The sequence below is a fragment of the Camelus bactrianus genome, chromosome 15 (genome assembly GCF_048773025.1).
Source record: "Camelus bactrianus isolate YW-2024 breed Bactrian camel chromosome 15, ASM4877302v1, whole genome shotgun sequence".
NCBI classification, from domain to species: domain Eukaryota; kingdom Metazoa; phylum Chordata; class Mammalia; order Artiodactyla; family Camelidae; genus Camelus; species Camelus bactrianus.
In genome coordinates, this window is record NC_133553.1 from 38,243,439 (window position 1) to 38,259,798 (window position 16,360).

The 16,360-nt window shown below is 37.2% G+C and overlaps 1 long non-coding RNA gene and 1 other non-coding gene across 2 annotated transcripts in view; one reads left to right on the forward strand and one right to left on the reverse strand.

The window, feature by feature from the left end:
* Positions 1 to 2,362: 2,362 nt before the first annotated feature.
* The window catches only part of LOC123612051 (uncharacterized), a 106,448-nt gene continuing 92,450 nt past the window's right edge, over positions 2,363 to 16,360 (forward strand). The window contains exon 1 of the long non-coding RNA XR_006719213.2: positions 2,363 to 2,494. This is a non-coding gene — a long non-coding RNA (uncharacterized LOC123612051). The remainder of the gene's footprint in view (positions 2,495 to 16,360) is intronic.
* LOC123612065 (U6 spliceosomal RNA) lies at positions 13,322 to 13,427 on the reverse strand. The gene has a single exon (XR_006719238.1). It is a non-coding gene; the product is annotated as a U6 spliceosomal RNA (small nuclear RNA).

Consider the following 16,360-nt stretch of genomic DNA (forward strand, 5'->3'; position numbering starts at 1 on the left):
AGAAAGCAAGAAAGCTATCAAAGACTAAATAACTCATGCCAAAGACTCAGAAGAGCCAAACTAACAGAGCTTTCACTGGCCTAGGATAGAGTAAATAAATGACCAAAAAAAAAAAAAAAAAAAAGTAAAAATTAACTACAATGGATTGTAACACATCAAATATATAAAAACCTATGGATTCATGATGATTTTTAAAAAATGAAAGTCATTGTTTGCAGCAATGGACCAAATCAATATTCTGCAAATTAACAAATAAAGGAAAAATATCAAATATTTATCCTGCTTTTCCTCTAAAATTTTATTTCAGGGTTACCAAATATTTGATAAGGGGAAGTTCTTTTCCACAGAATGCCTGATAAAAGTACAGGAGAAGTGATAAAATTAGAAAATCACCATTTTTGAATTTCAATTTTATTAATAATGGATCTAAGCAATATTCATCAGAGGATTAAAAAACCTAATGATGTGACAGGAAATAATCAGCACCACCTGGTGAATTAGGAAATAATCAGCACCACCTAGGTATATTTTGAACAAAAATACTGAAGTTAAATCAAGTCTTAAGAAAAAAAAATCATTTATAAAAAATACGAAGGTAGAGAGTGATTTTTAAAAAGCCCTCTTAGTTAAAGATCATCAGCCAGATTCATAATGTGGGGCATTCTACAGGATAAATGACCCAGTTTCTGCAAAAAAAAAAAAAAAACAAAAAAAAACAAATAAAAAATCAGAAACAGAAAAAAGAAGGAAAAGGAATATTAGTGAATAAAAGAGAATTAAAAGGCTTAACTATCAAATGTGAAGTGAGGCTCCTGTTTGTATCCTGAGTTGAACCAACTGTTAGATAATTTTGAGACAATTAGGGAAACCTGAAAATGGCCTGTGTGTTAGTATTAAGAAACGGTTGCTGACTTTTTCAGGAATAATATCATGATGGGTATATTAAAAATTCATTGTCCATGGAGGGTAGGGTATAGCTCAGTTGTAGAGTGCATGCCTAGCATGCACGAGGTCCTGGGTTCAACCCCCAGCACCTCCATTAAAAATAAGTAAACCTAATTACCTCCCCCCCCCCCAAATTCATTGGCAGTGAAGCATACTGAATGATTCGGGGAGGGGAAATAACAGTTGGGTCACAACTCGGGGAGTTTCCCAGGTGAAGCCTTGGACACCAAGGGCAAGAAGAGACCAAAAAAAAAAAAAAAAAAAAGAGGCACGCGGATCCAGATTGGAAGGTGGCGGTTTTAACAAGCAAGGGAACTTACATACGAGGCTTGTCTTGGGCTACCTCAAGATGAGCAGGTCTCCATACCCACCAGCAGAATCTTAACAGTTTAGATAGAGGCCTTAACTGGGTTTAGTCAGGTATTTGGTCCGCCCGGTGTAAGCACGGTGGGCAGCGCGTACATTCCAAGTGAAGGGCAGGCACAGGAGCCTCCAATTGAGCCTCCAGCTCGCCAGCAACCAGTGGTCGCGTCTTTTCAATGCCCTCTCTCAACAATAACACAATGGCTAGCATACTTTAAAATACTCCTGAAAAATTAAAAATGAGTAGATGGGGGAAAAAAGATTCAAAACCGGCAAAATGTTGGTTACTATGGATGTTGGTTCATTACATTACTTTCTATGCTTTTGTGTATGTCATTCTTTATAAGATACTTTTTTAAAAGAAGACCTTACGGGAGGCACATAGCCGAAGTTGTTGCTCTGAGTTCCACTTTGATATTACACTAGGCAGGTTTACACTGATGAAATCCAAGGTGGTCTTCAAGGCAGCATAATTCTTCAGCCGCTCAGGACAGGAACCTAGATGCGGTCCTTAACTCCTCTCCTTTTTTCATACCACACGGTGTCTCCTCCGACATACCTTCCTGGCTCTGCCTTTGACATAAATCCTGAATCTGACTTCTCTCTGCATGCACTGCATGTTTGTTTGTCACCAGCAAACTCTACTAACAATTCCTGGGGAATGAAAATTTAACCTAGGTAATAAATAAAGTCTAACCTTCTTTTCCTTTGTGCCCAGTCTAGTTTCACTTGCTCACAGGGTGCCGCATGCAGAAGCCTGGCACAAGCACCTCAGACCGGAGTTCCTAGTGAGAAATGGCTTCAGGCTTCCCGGGGCTCTTTAGCTCAGCAGGCTGGGCGCACAAACGCTACCCATTAAACCTCAGCACAAGATGGTGGCAGCCGCTCGTGCGCGGAGACTCAGCGCCCACCTGAAGCTACAAGAAGAGGCGGAGTTCTCGCGAGCCCCGGGGCACTGTGATAAGAGGCAGAGTTCTCGAGAGAGCGCTGCCCCGGGACCAGCGAGAACTCCGCCTCCTCCCGAGAGCCACATAGAGCAGCCCCGCCCCTGGCGCTTCCAGGAGAGATTGCCCTCAGGTGTGGAAACTCGCAGCTGTCCATTTTCCGGTCACAGACTGGAACTTTCCTCTGCTCGGAACTCAGCGCTTCTGGACTAGTGCAGTACAGAAGCTGTCAGAAAGAGTGGGTAAGTAAATCAGGGAATGAAATGGTTTACTTTCATTTTGAAAATCGCTTTAAAACCAATTCTCTGACATCCATTCCCGGTCAAGACGGTGCATAAAGTTGGATTGCTGTGAGGCTCCTAAAGCTACATATCTGGAACCTGAGGAGAAAGTTAACTTGACACCTTCAGAAAGTGTGATTTTTTTAAACGCCATCTTGCAGATAATGTATCCTTCAGCTTTAAAAAATTATTTTAAAAGCCAAATAAGAAATCACGTATTTAAAGAGCTTTTGTCCTTCGATTTTACCTTCTTTAGGAGTTGCATTATTTGCAACATTTTGATAGGAGTCGGATATTTCCCCATACATTTTCTATACATTCCTTTCATTCAGAATTAACAATCACAAAGTATTTGAAAAAAATTCATTCTGTTGGCTCGAACAGCACAGAGCAGAGGGACCCTTGTTGAGGCCCAAATTTTTCCGAGTTATACTGTCCTCTGAATTAGCGCAGAAGAGTTCTAACTGGTATGCCTGCTTCTGTGTTTTTGCTCTTTTGGTTTATTCTCAGCAGCGCAGCCGGAGGGGGCCTCTTAAAGCCCTGGTCAGATCCTTCCTTTGCTCTCGTCACCTCTGCCTCTGCCATGGCATCTCCTCACTCAGATTAAAAAGAAAGTCCTTTAAGTCTACGGGGTTCTCTATGCTCTGGGCCACGATTATCTCCTGTTACCCTCCTCTTCACTCACTCCATTCCATTCAGACTGGCCCCCTTATTATCTCTTGAACATAACAGCATGCTCCAGCCTCAGGGCCTTTGCACTTGGTGTTCCCTCTTCCAGGCATACACTTCCCTCACACTATCTATAGCTTGTTCTCTCACTTCTTCTAGGTCTTTGTTCAAATGTCATTTTCCCATAATTCCTTTCTCAAAATTAAATTAGCTTTCCCTATTCTTCTTCAATGCCTTTTTCATTTCTCTCACAATCATCCAACACATATATGTTGAATTTATCTATATTATATATTTCTGTGTCCTCTATTTCTCAGGAGGGATTTATGACTTATGTTTACTACTAGAACCTTAGTGCTCAGAAGAGCACATAGTAAGAATTCAATAATTATTTATTTAATAAATAAATTAAGCTACTATTCCAGTAGCATTTTTCATGGCCCTAGAGGTTCGTTATCCTCCTAAGTGCATCACCTTGACTAGTTCTAACTGTCAGGGGGGAAAACTCACTTTTTTGTTAACTCATTTTTTCAAAAACATATTTATTGAATTCTTTCTATGAATTAGGAACTGAAAATACAATAATTAAAAAGATAAATATGTTATGCACTCTCCTACAGTCATCCCCCCAGTTCTTAGGGAAGGAGGGACACTTCATTGTCATCCTATGTTTACTCTATATAGATATCCAGTTATTCCAGACCCTAGGGCAAACCTTCATAGAACAGAGTTATAGGAGTACCGTGAGACATGGATCCCCTCTGGACTTGGGCAACCTTTGGCGTCAGTGTGGGGCTGGTTGAGGTCCCAAAGCCAATTGTCTCTGGTCATTAGATTGCTCTTCTGGGGCTCCTCCAAGAGCAGCCCAAGAGGACGGGAGGGTATGACAGTATTCCCCATGGTCTCCTCAAGTAGCTGTCTGCAACCAGCACAGACTGTTATGCCCTGATGCTCTTGTGTGGAGCCAAAGAATACTGGACAAAAGAGACAAAAACCACACAGAATAACAACCCAACCTACAGCTAACTGGGGGAACTCCTCATAAGTACATTTCTGTGCAGTGGCTGATAGCTGAAGCCTTCATACAATCCAGATACCTCTGGCTGTTTGTGACATTCTAGAGATGTCCAGACTAACATAGGGTGGCTACTTTAACAATGTATGCACATTCTGCAAATCAGAGCTCCATCATGATTTTTAACATACTTAGACTTGAGATCATTGTTCATTAACACAGAAACTTTAACAGTGCATTTGTTAACAAAAGAAAAGAAATACTGGTTGTATTCTTTAAATCTAATTTCAACTTTTATAAATTTTTGAATTGCTGTAACAATGGTTTTATATTTTTTATTAGCTGTTTGAGGGAATAAAGTTTCTTGTTGATGATGACTATAAAAACTTGAAGATATCATCATTTAAAGTCTTAATCAGAAATTGTTTGTGGTCATTTTAAGTATAAAAGCCTAATGAAAATGATAGTTATGTTCCCTGAAGCAAGCTCAATATTCTCATTTGAAATTTCAAGGTTTTACATGGATGTATTCTTCCAATTAAAGATCTAATATTTTTTTCTAACATTTTGCTTTATAAAGAAATGTAATTATTTTCATCACCATGCCTTATATAGTTACTCCCAGAATTTCTGATTTACCCCAGGAGATATTATCATGTGCTTTGACATAAAAAAGAGGTTGATAAGTACTTCACTTAGGAAACTTGTATGCCATGGGTGAATCCATTGACCCCTTGTATGCAGACGTTTTCAGACAGCCAAGATTTCCCAATGGCGTTTCAAACCTCATTCTCTCATGGTTTGATTCCTGTGCAGACAGAGACAAGCACTGGTGACAGGAATAGCCTCCCTGTGCTATCACTCAATTTCTTTAGTCCCTTGGAATAAGATCAATAAAGCTTTATTCTCTTGAAGGAAAAATTATACCATTGTCTTGGAATGTCACTAAAGACAGTATGTGAGTTCAATAAGAGGATGTGTCGATGGTGCAGATTTCGAGTCCAAGTTAGAATAACTGCTTTAGGGTCTATAAAGTGAGCCAAAATTATTCCAATCAATACCAGAATGACATGTGCCACATTTATTACAGTATGTAAGCTTAGGCCATAGGAAGAGAGTTATGGTTAAAATTGCCATGGCCATATTTTATATTTTGAGTATCTTTTAGCCTCATTTACCTATTTTTCTAAAGAACTTAGAAATTTAGCACCTAAGGGTTACCCTTATTAATAATGGGTTTGACTGAATATCAGTATATAATAAAGCTAAGTTGCCTCAGCATGATGAGAGAGCTGAGCAATTTACTGCCTACAAGATGACAGTTGTTTTCCCATTTGTGTGTATTTCTTTTTTATTCAGCAATGGAAGGACCTAGTGTAACCATAAGTAAGGCTTTATCTTTTGCATATCTATCGTCACTTTGGCTTAATCAAATAAGGGATCTGTGCGTGGCATAAAATGACCAGGGCTCTGTTCCCATTGTCTTGTAGCCTCCCCCCGCCAAAATAAAGTAAGGCTTTATCTCTAAGGAAAAAAATCTAATAACTGTTTATTGATCTGTATGAATAAAATAAAAGATATTAAAATGTCTACTATTTACAGCACTCATCAGTGGTACCTTAAGAAGAGCACAAGGTTTTATTGATGTTGAATCTTTGGTCAGACATGAGGAACAGGTGTGAACAGTAGATAGGCTGTAACTCTATGATCTAACAGAGCCTTAGCTAAAAGGCTGTTCTCGCAGATGCATGGTTTCCATGCAAATCAAATACTGTGGTTTTATTTTTAAAAATTCTTTCCTGCTGCAGAATTCATTGAGAAGTTGGGTTTTTAGAGAGACTGTTGAGTGCTTCAATCTGGAAGGCAGAAGACCTTAGATTGTATATAGTATACTTATAATGATGCTGATGCTAGCTGTTGTGTCTGGGTAGGGGAAGGCACTCTGTTAAATGTCTCACACACATTCTCATTTAATCCTCAGAATGCTTTTACTACTGGAACCCCATCTTACTGATGAGGAAAATAAGGCTTAGCAGCTGACCCAGCATCTGAACCACGTGTGTCTGACTCAAAATGCCATGCTCTAACCCCTTGGCTCACTGCCTATTAACAAACATGCATTGAAGTCCCTACATTTTACACGTCAGATCTAGAAAAGTTTTTCCACTCTATGACAGCTGTTTACATTCTTTCAACCTTTTTGCAAAAAAAAAAAAAAAAAAGTATCATTTTTGGTGCTTAAAAGGCTTGAATTATTTGTTAAATTGCAAAATCATTTTTTACCTTTTGGAAATCTAATATTTAGAGCCAATCTTAAGACAATGAGGATTTGGGTATTTTAATATATATTTGAAAAATGATTAATACTTATCACTGTGATTGTAACCACTAGGAGACAAGAGGATACCCACAGCCAGACAGGTCAAGAATGAGTTTTGCAGGTCACTGGCTCTGCCCAGAACTGCCGTGGTGAATCACGTTCCACACGGCCTCTCATGCTGAGCTAGCATCTATGTAGATCAAAGCTGTGGCCAGAATGGCTAATTCATGCGCTAAACCCAAATGTCAAGATTTGTTAAATACGTATTCCTTTAGAAAAACTATCTATCCGAACCCACTGGAAGAAAAGTGAGAGAACAAATTGTCTACTTTTGGATTTAGGTGTTTTAATTTACTGCTGTGAGGAGCAGCCAAGCAATAAAAGCAATGGCACAGTGATAGCCTACCTGAGAAAAGAGCGGAGGTCTATTCCTGAAAGTCTTCCAGAAGAAGCATGTAAAGAAGTGAGTGCGATTGATAAATTTTCTAGTGGTATATGCTACAGAGGCTCATAAGGGAACCCTCCAGTCTTCCCTAGCGACTTTGAATATGAATACATGATTGAATTAATAAATCAGTAGTTTAATGATATAAAGGCTGTCAATATATCAACCCAGCTATTCATTCTTAATCTCTCTGCTTCTTTTCCCCACCCTTCTTTTTCCTTCTCTTCACTTCTGATGAAGGATATCTCATGACTACCAAAGTGTAATAACCCCCACCACTACCACCAGGGCATATACACCTTCTTTTTTCTTAGAGTGGAATACTAAGGAGCCTTATAAATCCAAAGACAAAAATCTGCCTCTCTCCCTCTTTGTCTCTTTTGTTCACCCCCAGGTCCACCCAACCAACAACAAGAGTGACTTGCATTTATGGTAGCAACAATGTCATTCTTCACTCATCTTACAGTCCCATAAAAATTAGTAGCATTTGAACAGTCATAGCATGACAATGTGGGAATCCTATCATTTCTCCCAGCTTTTACTCACATAAGGAAAGGAGAAAAAAAAAAAAAGGCAAACATTAAGTAAAATGATGCTTATACTATGATACACACAGTGTCACTTTAAAGTGCCACAACATATTACTTGGGTTAACGTGAAACTCTCATACAAAATTTGTGTGATTGTCATTCTTCACCTTCCACATCCTTCCCACAGTCAGTGGCTTCCATGTACTCTGGATAGACAAACCCCACATAATTACATTTGAAATGTTCAAAGACACAGAAACTGGTAATTAGCTACAATCTTTGATTTTCCTGAGACCTAGAAGTTCAGTGAGAAAAACTCAAATCCTATATCCTTCTGTTAAGCTGAAGCCTTATACAGACACGGCTGATGGAACAGGATAAGCATACAAGGTCATGGCAGAAAAGAACAGAAGGCCCCCAGATAAAGTCATCACAAGCTGTGAATGAGTGAGAAAGACAGGACTTCACAAGAGTGCTTGGACATTGGAAAGAACTAGTTAGGTGTTCACATGGAACTCTTTCTAAAATAGATTTATATAAAGCTGATGTTTGAAACAATGAATTCACTGATGTTTGAATGCAGTTTCAGTTACCTTGATGTGCTTTCGCTTTGAAAACCCTTCCAGGCCTCTTCTGGACTTTGGAACTCATGGATGTTTTTCCCTTAACTTAAGTAATAACACAGGGGCTTTTATTGATTAATTAATTAATTGATATCTACTTTTTATAGGTGTTGGACAAGGAGTTAATTAACCTATCAATCTCTTATTTTATTAAGGAATCCATCTCTCATTGTTTACCCATTGGCTCTCTCACCCCATATTTAAAGAGGAAAAAATGAAATGACCTGTGTAGTTATACTTGAAACTCTGTTCTTTCTAGGGGTATGATCTGAAGGCATGTGGCACAAAGCAAGTGATGTACTGAGGACATTGTAAGCACATGGAAGTAGAGTACAAAATCACTGAGTGGATTATTACCATATTATCCTAACTTTGAGTCAATTTCCTAAATTCCTGTTGGATCTTCATAAATTTTCTACAGGCATGTAAACTATTCCCCAGGTGCAAATTAAACACTTTCAAGGCTACATTCGCTTTCTTAGGCTTCTGTGGAAATAAATTCATTAAAGTGGACTTCTCCACTAGACTGAATGTACTTTCTTTAAGTGCTCTTAAAATAAGGGAAAGATGACTTTTTAAAAGTGTGTTGATTTGGCAACCACTCTGGATCCATTTATGGAAAGAATAACCAGAGGGCTACTTATCTGCTGAATATCTTATTCTGGCTCCAGATTTCTGAGCAATAGTCATATGTCTAGAGAAGGCAATCGTGGGTAAGGAATTTTAAGAAGAATTTGATGGCATGGAGCATGATGATGCTTACCTATCTCTATCTCTTTTCTTATGTAACATAGTAACAATGGAGTGATGCCTGGACAGGGCAAAAAGAAGCTGAAAAATAGGGACACAGAGCATTTATGAGGAAGTTAGTAAAATACTTGGAAACAAGGCTATTGTGGGCTTCCAGATTAGCTGCGAACCCACCAATGGATAGGTCGATCTAGCAAAATATTAAACCCAGTTTAGGGGAGTGAATACACTGTCTTCCTCTAATTCTAAATATATCTCCTCTGCAAACAAATTTTATAAAGAGAAAAGAACAGGTCATACAAGATCTTGAAAAGAAAGCAAAGACAGTAATAAAGAAGATGGTAAGCAGAGCTTCACTGTACGTGAAGAAAAGCACTTGGAGGCCACTGGCTGTTGAAATAGGGCTACAGACCTTTCAACATGAACATGGAAGTAAATGGATGGGATAAAAAAGGGAAATGTGAACATTGTTAAAGGGAGGCTTGGAAAGAAATATGAGGACTTTCAGGTCCAATAGTAATTGCACATAAAAGCTGCCAAAGTCCTGGCCTTGCATCCAACTTTCTTTCAAAGTAAACTTTGCAGACCTAGGTGTGCAGGCAGTACTAGAAACTTAGAGTAAGATTGGACTTGAGACAAAATTTAGGAAGATTTGCTGCAAACTTTAGTAGAAATATAAATAGGCCAAAAAAGAAAAAAGAAAGAGGACATTGCAAGTTGACGTAGGATTGCCTCCTGAGTTAAAGCTCTATGCCTCAGAAATAAGTGGGTCTTAGAAAATCAAGACAATGTTCAAAATCTAACCAATAAAAGCACCTTACAATATAACTATCTACTTCGACTCAGAAAGTCTCCTTACAGGATTAGCTACTAAGGACACATTTTAAAATGTAGAAAATATTTGATACACATACATATTTACCAGAGGATTATCTGTAATTGTGAAATCCAAATATCCAACTATAGGCAGACAGTTAAATGAATGAGATTTTTTTGAAGACCTGAAAATAAAATTTACACATCCAAGGCAATAACATTTAAAAAAATTATTACATTTAAAATGTGGGTTCAAATATGTAGATATATTTTAATCAGTATTGTGAAAAAATCCTAAGCCTAAAAGAACAAACCATTTTAATGGAAAGTCACAAAAAAGTCCCAAATTCTTGCATTTGTGTGGGTAGCATGATGCTGACATCATTCTCTTCCCCTTCCTCCTCTGATTTCTCATCTTCTATTTTATAATTTCTAAGTTTTATTTAGTAAGCTTGTATCATTTTTTTAAAGGATTAAAAACAGTCAGGTGGAGGTAAAATCCCACCTGAACTTATTCCTACAGGAAATAGATAGTCTAAGATGGTTCTCAACTAGAACATGCATCAGAATTATCTAGTGTCCGTGATTCTGAGTTCTGGGGAGGACTGAAATTTTTGCATTTTTCACGTGTTTCCAGGTGATACCGATGCTGCTAACATAGGGACCTCACTTTGAGAACCACTGTTCTAATAGAAATGCTAACTTTCTTTCCTCATGATTCTCACGATTTTACCCATCTATCCAGTCATTTCACCAGAAGGCTCTGTTTGTGGGGTACAGGGTAGTGAAATTGATGGCAATAATACGACAATATTTTGCCCTTGGTTTTTATTCAAGGTCAAAGTAAATATGACACTTTTTCTTGGAAAAGGCAATGAAGGATATTATTTGTGGGTTCCAAGTTGCTTTTAAAATGCTCGTGTTGAAAAAGCTGTCACAGAACAAATAGGATCGAATTTAATCTACTTTTTTCATTATTTTTCTTTTAATAGACAATAGGAATAGATTTTTAACTATGAATTTATATCTGTGCCTTATTTTGGATTTAAGATGGTTTCCAAAAATATAAGACATGTGACAGAAAAATAGTTGCAAATAAGTAGGTGAGGAAATTAGCACATAACTCAGACAACATAACCCTAACCCCTTACCTTGGGAAGGTATGCGTTTACCCTTGCACGAGTTTCCCCCAGGCTTGGTTTTCTGTATTTTTTTTCTGTATTAATTTCCTCTTATGCTGGGATAGCAGCTTTGAGAACTTTCTTGCAGCTGTATCTTCCTTTCTACCCTAAATCCCCAAATAGCTACAGCAAATTATAGGACGATACTTACATTCCTATTCATTACATAATTAATCTTTGACTACGTATCAACAAACACAAGGGTATGTTCAACTAGAAACACAGCTGAAGTTAATATTTAAGGACAAGTATATTTAAGTCTACTGTCTCAAATATAGTTTTAAACATTTGTTTGAATATCTCAACAAAGCCGTGAGAAACAAAAGCTTCAAGAATATGAAAACCTCTCGAATTCGAGATCAAATAAAAGTGCTACAGGCATTGTAATGAACTTCACTCAACATCTCAAATTTAACCAGCTGAAAATGTTTGTTTTTCCTTTGTAAGTGGCATTCAACTTTAAGAAATGAGGATCCTATCTTACAATGGAAAGGCAGCATATTGTCCCATAGATGGAACAAAATGTCCTTGACTCACTTATCCTTCGGGAGAACACTGCCTTTTGGTACCAGCTACTTAGCATATATATCTAGTCATTTCACTTTAGGGCTTAAAAGTCTAGAGAGTTCCTTTTGTTCTGCATAAAGAATAATGTTGTTGCTATTTCCAATATACTGGCTTCTGCTTAGCTAAACTCTGGCAATAGTGGTTTCCTGCTCCATAAAGATACCCTAGGAGCACAAAAAAAAAAAAAAAAGGAGGAGGAGGAGGAGGAGGAGGAGAAACAACTTTAAAATAAGTGATTGAAGTAATTAAACACATTAGTAAAGGAAAACACTGATCCAAGAATAGGTAGGTCAGCCCCAAGTTCAAGTGAGACTCGGGGTACTGCAGATACCTGCTTCTTGCTGATTTGGGGAACATATGCTTACAACTCAAATAACACACTAAAATAGGAATTGGCAAAAATCAGTGAAACAATAGAAGCCTATTTAAGGGAGAAGTTTTTATACTTTGTTTTTTAAACAGCAAACTATATAATTGGCATTTGCTTACTTAATAAGGCTGTTAGGGATAAAGTTTTCACGGTTGACACATGATCAATTCAAATCAGTAATTCAAAATTCAGATGAAAACTTGTCAGTGATATTGATATGGTTCCGAGTTGTTTGGAATCAATGTAACCTCAGAATGAAGTGTTGATGGAAATTATTTTTAAGAAGTACTTATTAGGTTCCTCCTGCGTACAGAGTCTTGAATAAGACCCAGAGAGACAGATAAATTATAAACATCTCTGATAAATATTGTACACAAGGATAAACTGACAGAACTGCAACATGGAAAGAATTCAGTGTGTTTGTATTCCTTTTTTTTTTAAGGGAAACGTTATGACATAATTGGTTCAGAGTGTGCCCACTAGGGAGTACTGAGCACTCACCAGGGGTCAGATGCTTCATGTAAACATTACCTCATTTAATCCTCACTGCAGTCCAGAGAGGCAGGAACAGTTGCTCTATTTTACAAAGGAGGGGAAAACGAAGCTCAAGTGTTTAAGCAACTGTCTCAAAATAGCATTGTTTATGGGAATCAGAATCAAGGCTTGAAGCCAAGACTGCCTGACTTTTTAAAAACCTCTGTTTCCTACAACACACCAGGCTACCATACAGCGGTCCACTCCATGTTCTGGGGATGCCTTCTTCTTGTTCCCCAGCAAGTTGTCATTTCTAAGTCAAAGATCACTCTGTTCTTAGGAAACACCGCAAATCATATTTCCCTGAAACATTAAATGTACTAGGCAGCTTTCAGATCAAGAGAGGTGCGTCTTACAGGCACTTGGGCACCCTCAGGAAACCATCAATTGGAAATTAAAACCTACTCACACATTCCCTAAAAACTAAAGCAAAGACATGAAATAACACTGGAGAGATACATAAAACCAGCTTGATCTCAAATATCTTAGTAAACTTATTTCATGATACCACACAGTATAGAGAAAAACTCTTTTGGAAGATCATTATTTATATCTAAATACAAGCTAAATTTTGGCATGATGGCATGATCATTCTGTACATGTGTGTAATTATTCAACAAACACTCATTGCATACTCATATTGTGTGAGGACTCATCCACTCATTCCTTACACAGCCAGATGCATTTCTGGGTCATTCCACTTGCAACCAGCCATTGTGCATACTTGCATCTCCATGGGCTATTGTCCCCACATCACTTTAGCATCCCTACCTATTTAAGACCTACTCATCTTTCAAGATTCAATTCAAATGGTACCTCTGCCATTGAAGCCTTTCCTTTCATCCTCAATCAGGTATAATCTTTCTTCCTCTGTTATTTTCAGTAGCACTTTGTTAATAGTTCTATATAGTAATACATTATATTTATTTATAATAAATATATTTACTGATTTAACAAGCTTTTTTTTTTCTAATATGAAACACTTCACGAATTTGCGTGTCATCCTTGCGCAGGGACAGGCTAATCTTCTCTGTATCGTTCCAGTTTTAGTATATGTGCTGCTGAAGCGAGCACAACAAACATTTATTTAATGCCTTCTAAGTGTTATTCTATTTGAGTCACTTCTAAATGCTGAGTCTACAGAAATTAGAATTATGTAAAAACAGCCTAGCTTGGGTTCACAACCTGGTAAAAGTTGCTCACTTCATGTCTTGTATAAGACTGAAAGTTCTTTGATGTTTCACCTTAGGTCTTGTTTGTTTCTGAAAATATAAACCAACATAACACACAAACTATGTATTGCGTAAACCAACACATAGTCTTTCCTGTAGCTGCTTTCAAACGTGGTTGTTTAATTTAATTAGATTAGAATAACATGCAAAACTTTCAGCAAAAAATAATCAATGTATAGTTACACATAAGGAGAATAAAGCATTTGTATCACTATCTTGTTGTTTCAGGGTGTAGGAAAGTAAGATTTTTCTCTTTTCCGGAGAATCAAACTAGGAACTAACTGACTAAGTAGATGGAGTTCTGTATTTATAAGCATATGCCAGGACTCACTAGACTCTTAGATGAACATAATCTGACATTAAATGGATTTTGAATGTATTACTGGTCAAATTAAATCCCAAAAAACATTAAATAAATTGCATAATGAAAATGCCTTAGGCAGCATGCTCACAAGGGGAGTACAGTCAACAGAAAGCATGGGATATTGCTGTCCATTTCTTTCTCTTACTGTTATAAATGTGTTCTCCTTGTTTTCCTACAAATAAAAATGATGAGATAGAAGCTTATTCCAAGTCGATTTAAATTTTGTGTGGGTAGATAAGTTGCTTCCATATTTTCTCCAGCCTAAGTCACAATGTGTTCAAGTCCCAAAGTGGAGGATTCCATTTTTTCAATTCTTTTCCTATCCTTTTAAGTCCTTAATTCTTATAGCCGATTTCTAGATCCCAGTGACTTGTATATTTAGCCTTTTCTTCCACTAGTCGCTTGAAACAAGATAGTATGTGTCTATTACTCCTTGAAAGAGTTTTGTTCCATCAACGTAACTTAGGGCAATGTAAAGTCTAGAAGAATAAATCTATGTTTTATTTTTTTTAAAGCCTTTTCTAGTGAAGGGTAGCTATCTTCCACAATTCAAGTGGAGTAGGAGTTTGCTATGTCAGTACTTCATAGAATACACAAATTTCACCTTTTGTATTCTACTTACTCCTGATATGTCTCTAATAGAGTAAAAACAAATGATTAATTTAAGCCTGGTCAGTCTCCCACTAGAATTTGAGAAAAAATCAGCCAAATGGTGCTGGTGTGATAGAGTCCAATATAAATACTAAATGGTAAAAATCTAAAAAAAATAATTTAAGAATTCTATTGTGTAATAAACTTAAAAGACTTTTTTAAAGGAAATTCCTGCAATCCTTGAAGCAGATTTAGAGCAAGAAGTGAAAAAGAAGGAAATGGAAATGGGGGTTATGGAGCCAAATTTAAAAAGAACAGTGAAGTAGGATGGGGAAAGTAAACTGTGCTATTTGCCCAAGAGACGCCGGTAGAAAGCCCCCCTCTTCAAAATGGAGTGTTAGTCCTTACTCAGGTTCTAGTATTAGAATGAATGAGAGCGTAAGTTTCTTTAGCTTTCTAAACTCCAACTGAAGTTAAGCAAGAAGGGGTAGAAAGGTATTAATTCCAGGCTGGACTACAGTCATTTCTTGGACATCCTGGGAGCCCTCTTCCAGTCACCACCACCGTACAAGTAGGAATGTATTGAAAGCTTCTAATCACCCATCTACTGCTAAACTGGATAAGTTTAGCAGGTGTGTCAGTCAACAGTCTGGGCCAATACATCTCATCAAATATCTTCTTCTTTACATCTGTCTCTGGCTATATTTGTGTGTGTTTGTGTGTATGTTTTAATTTCCAGATTTATTTCTTGAAGTTTTTCAAACTGACAGAAAAGTTGAAAGACTAATACAATGAACACCTAAATACCCTTCACCTGTATTTACCGTACCTCTCTCTCTGTCCCTTTCTTTCTCTCTGACTTCTTTCCTGAATAATTTGAAACTTAGTTACAGAAATCATGACACTTCACCCCCAACTTTTTCATCATGTGTCTCCTAAGGATAAAAACATCACCCTACATATGTAAGTTGACAGTACCATCTACCATCCCAATTAAAATGTCCCAAATTATTCCAAAAATGTATTTTTAAATTTTTTAAATACAAGATTCAATGAATGTTGAACCATTACATTTAATTGTTATGTCTTTTTTAGAAGTCACATCACTTTATACCTGCTTGTTTTTCAAGATGTTGATCTTTTTTTTATGAGTACAAGTTACTTTGAAGAATTTTGAATTTTCTGATACCTTTCTCATGAACAGATTCAGATCAAACACACCTGGAAACAATAACATAAGTGTTATTGGTACTTCTTACTACATCACATTAGAAGCACAATATATCAGATTGTCACACTAGTAGTAATGCTGTCTCATTGCTTGGTTAAGAAGTTTACAGCCAGATCTCTCTGTAAAAGTACATTTACCCTATAAAATTCAATCAGTAAATAATTTGTGGGTGCAAATCATTGAGTTTGAATGAATATCCTATTCTCTAATCATATTTTACCTAAAAGTTTTAGTATCCATGGAGGACAGTTGCCTAATCCAGTTACTACATTGAGGGTTGCCACTAGTGATTTTCTAATTCTACTGTTCCTTCTACATGCACTAATAGATAATTTTTTAAAAGAAGTGCCTGAAGTTGTACGCCTCCTACCCCACCACACACATATACAATCTCACAGGTACCACTACCAACTCACAGATATTTATATCAATGTGGTTATCATAAATCTTTGATGCTTCAGTTGTTCAACTTGTGGCCATTGGGAGCCCCTCCAAGCTGTTTTCCATATTGTTTTGAAATGACCCTATTGTGTCTGAGCATCTCTTTGCTTCCTGCCGCAAGATGTTCCAGGCTCACCTTGCATTTTTT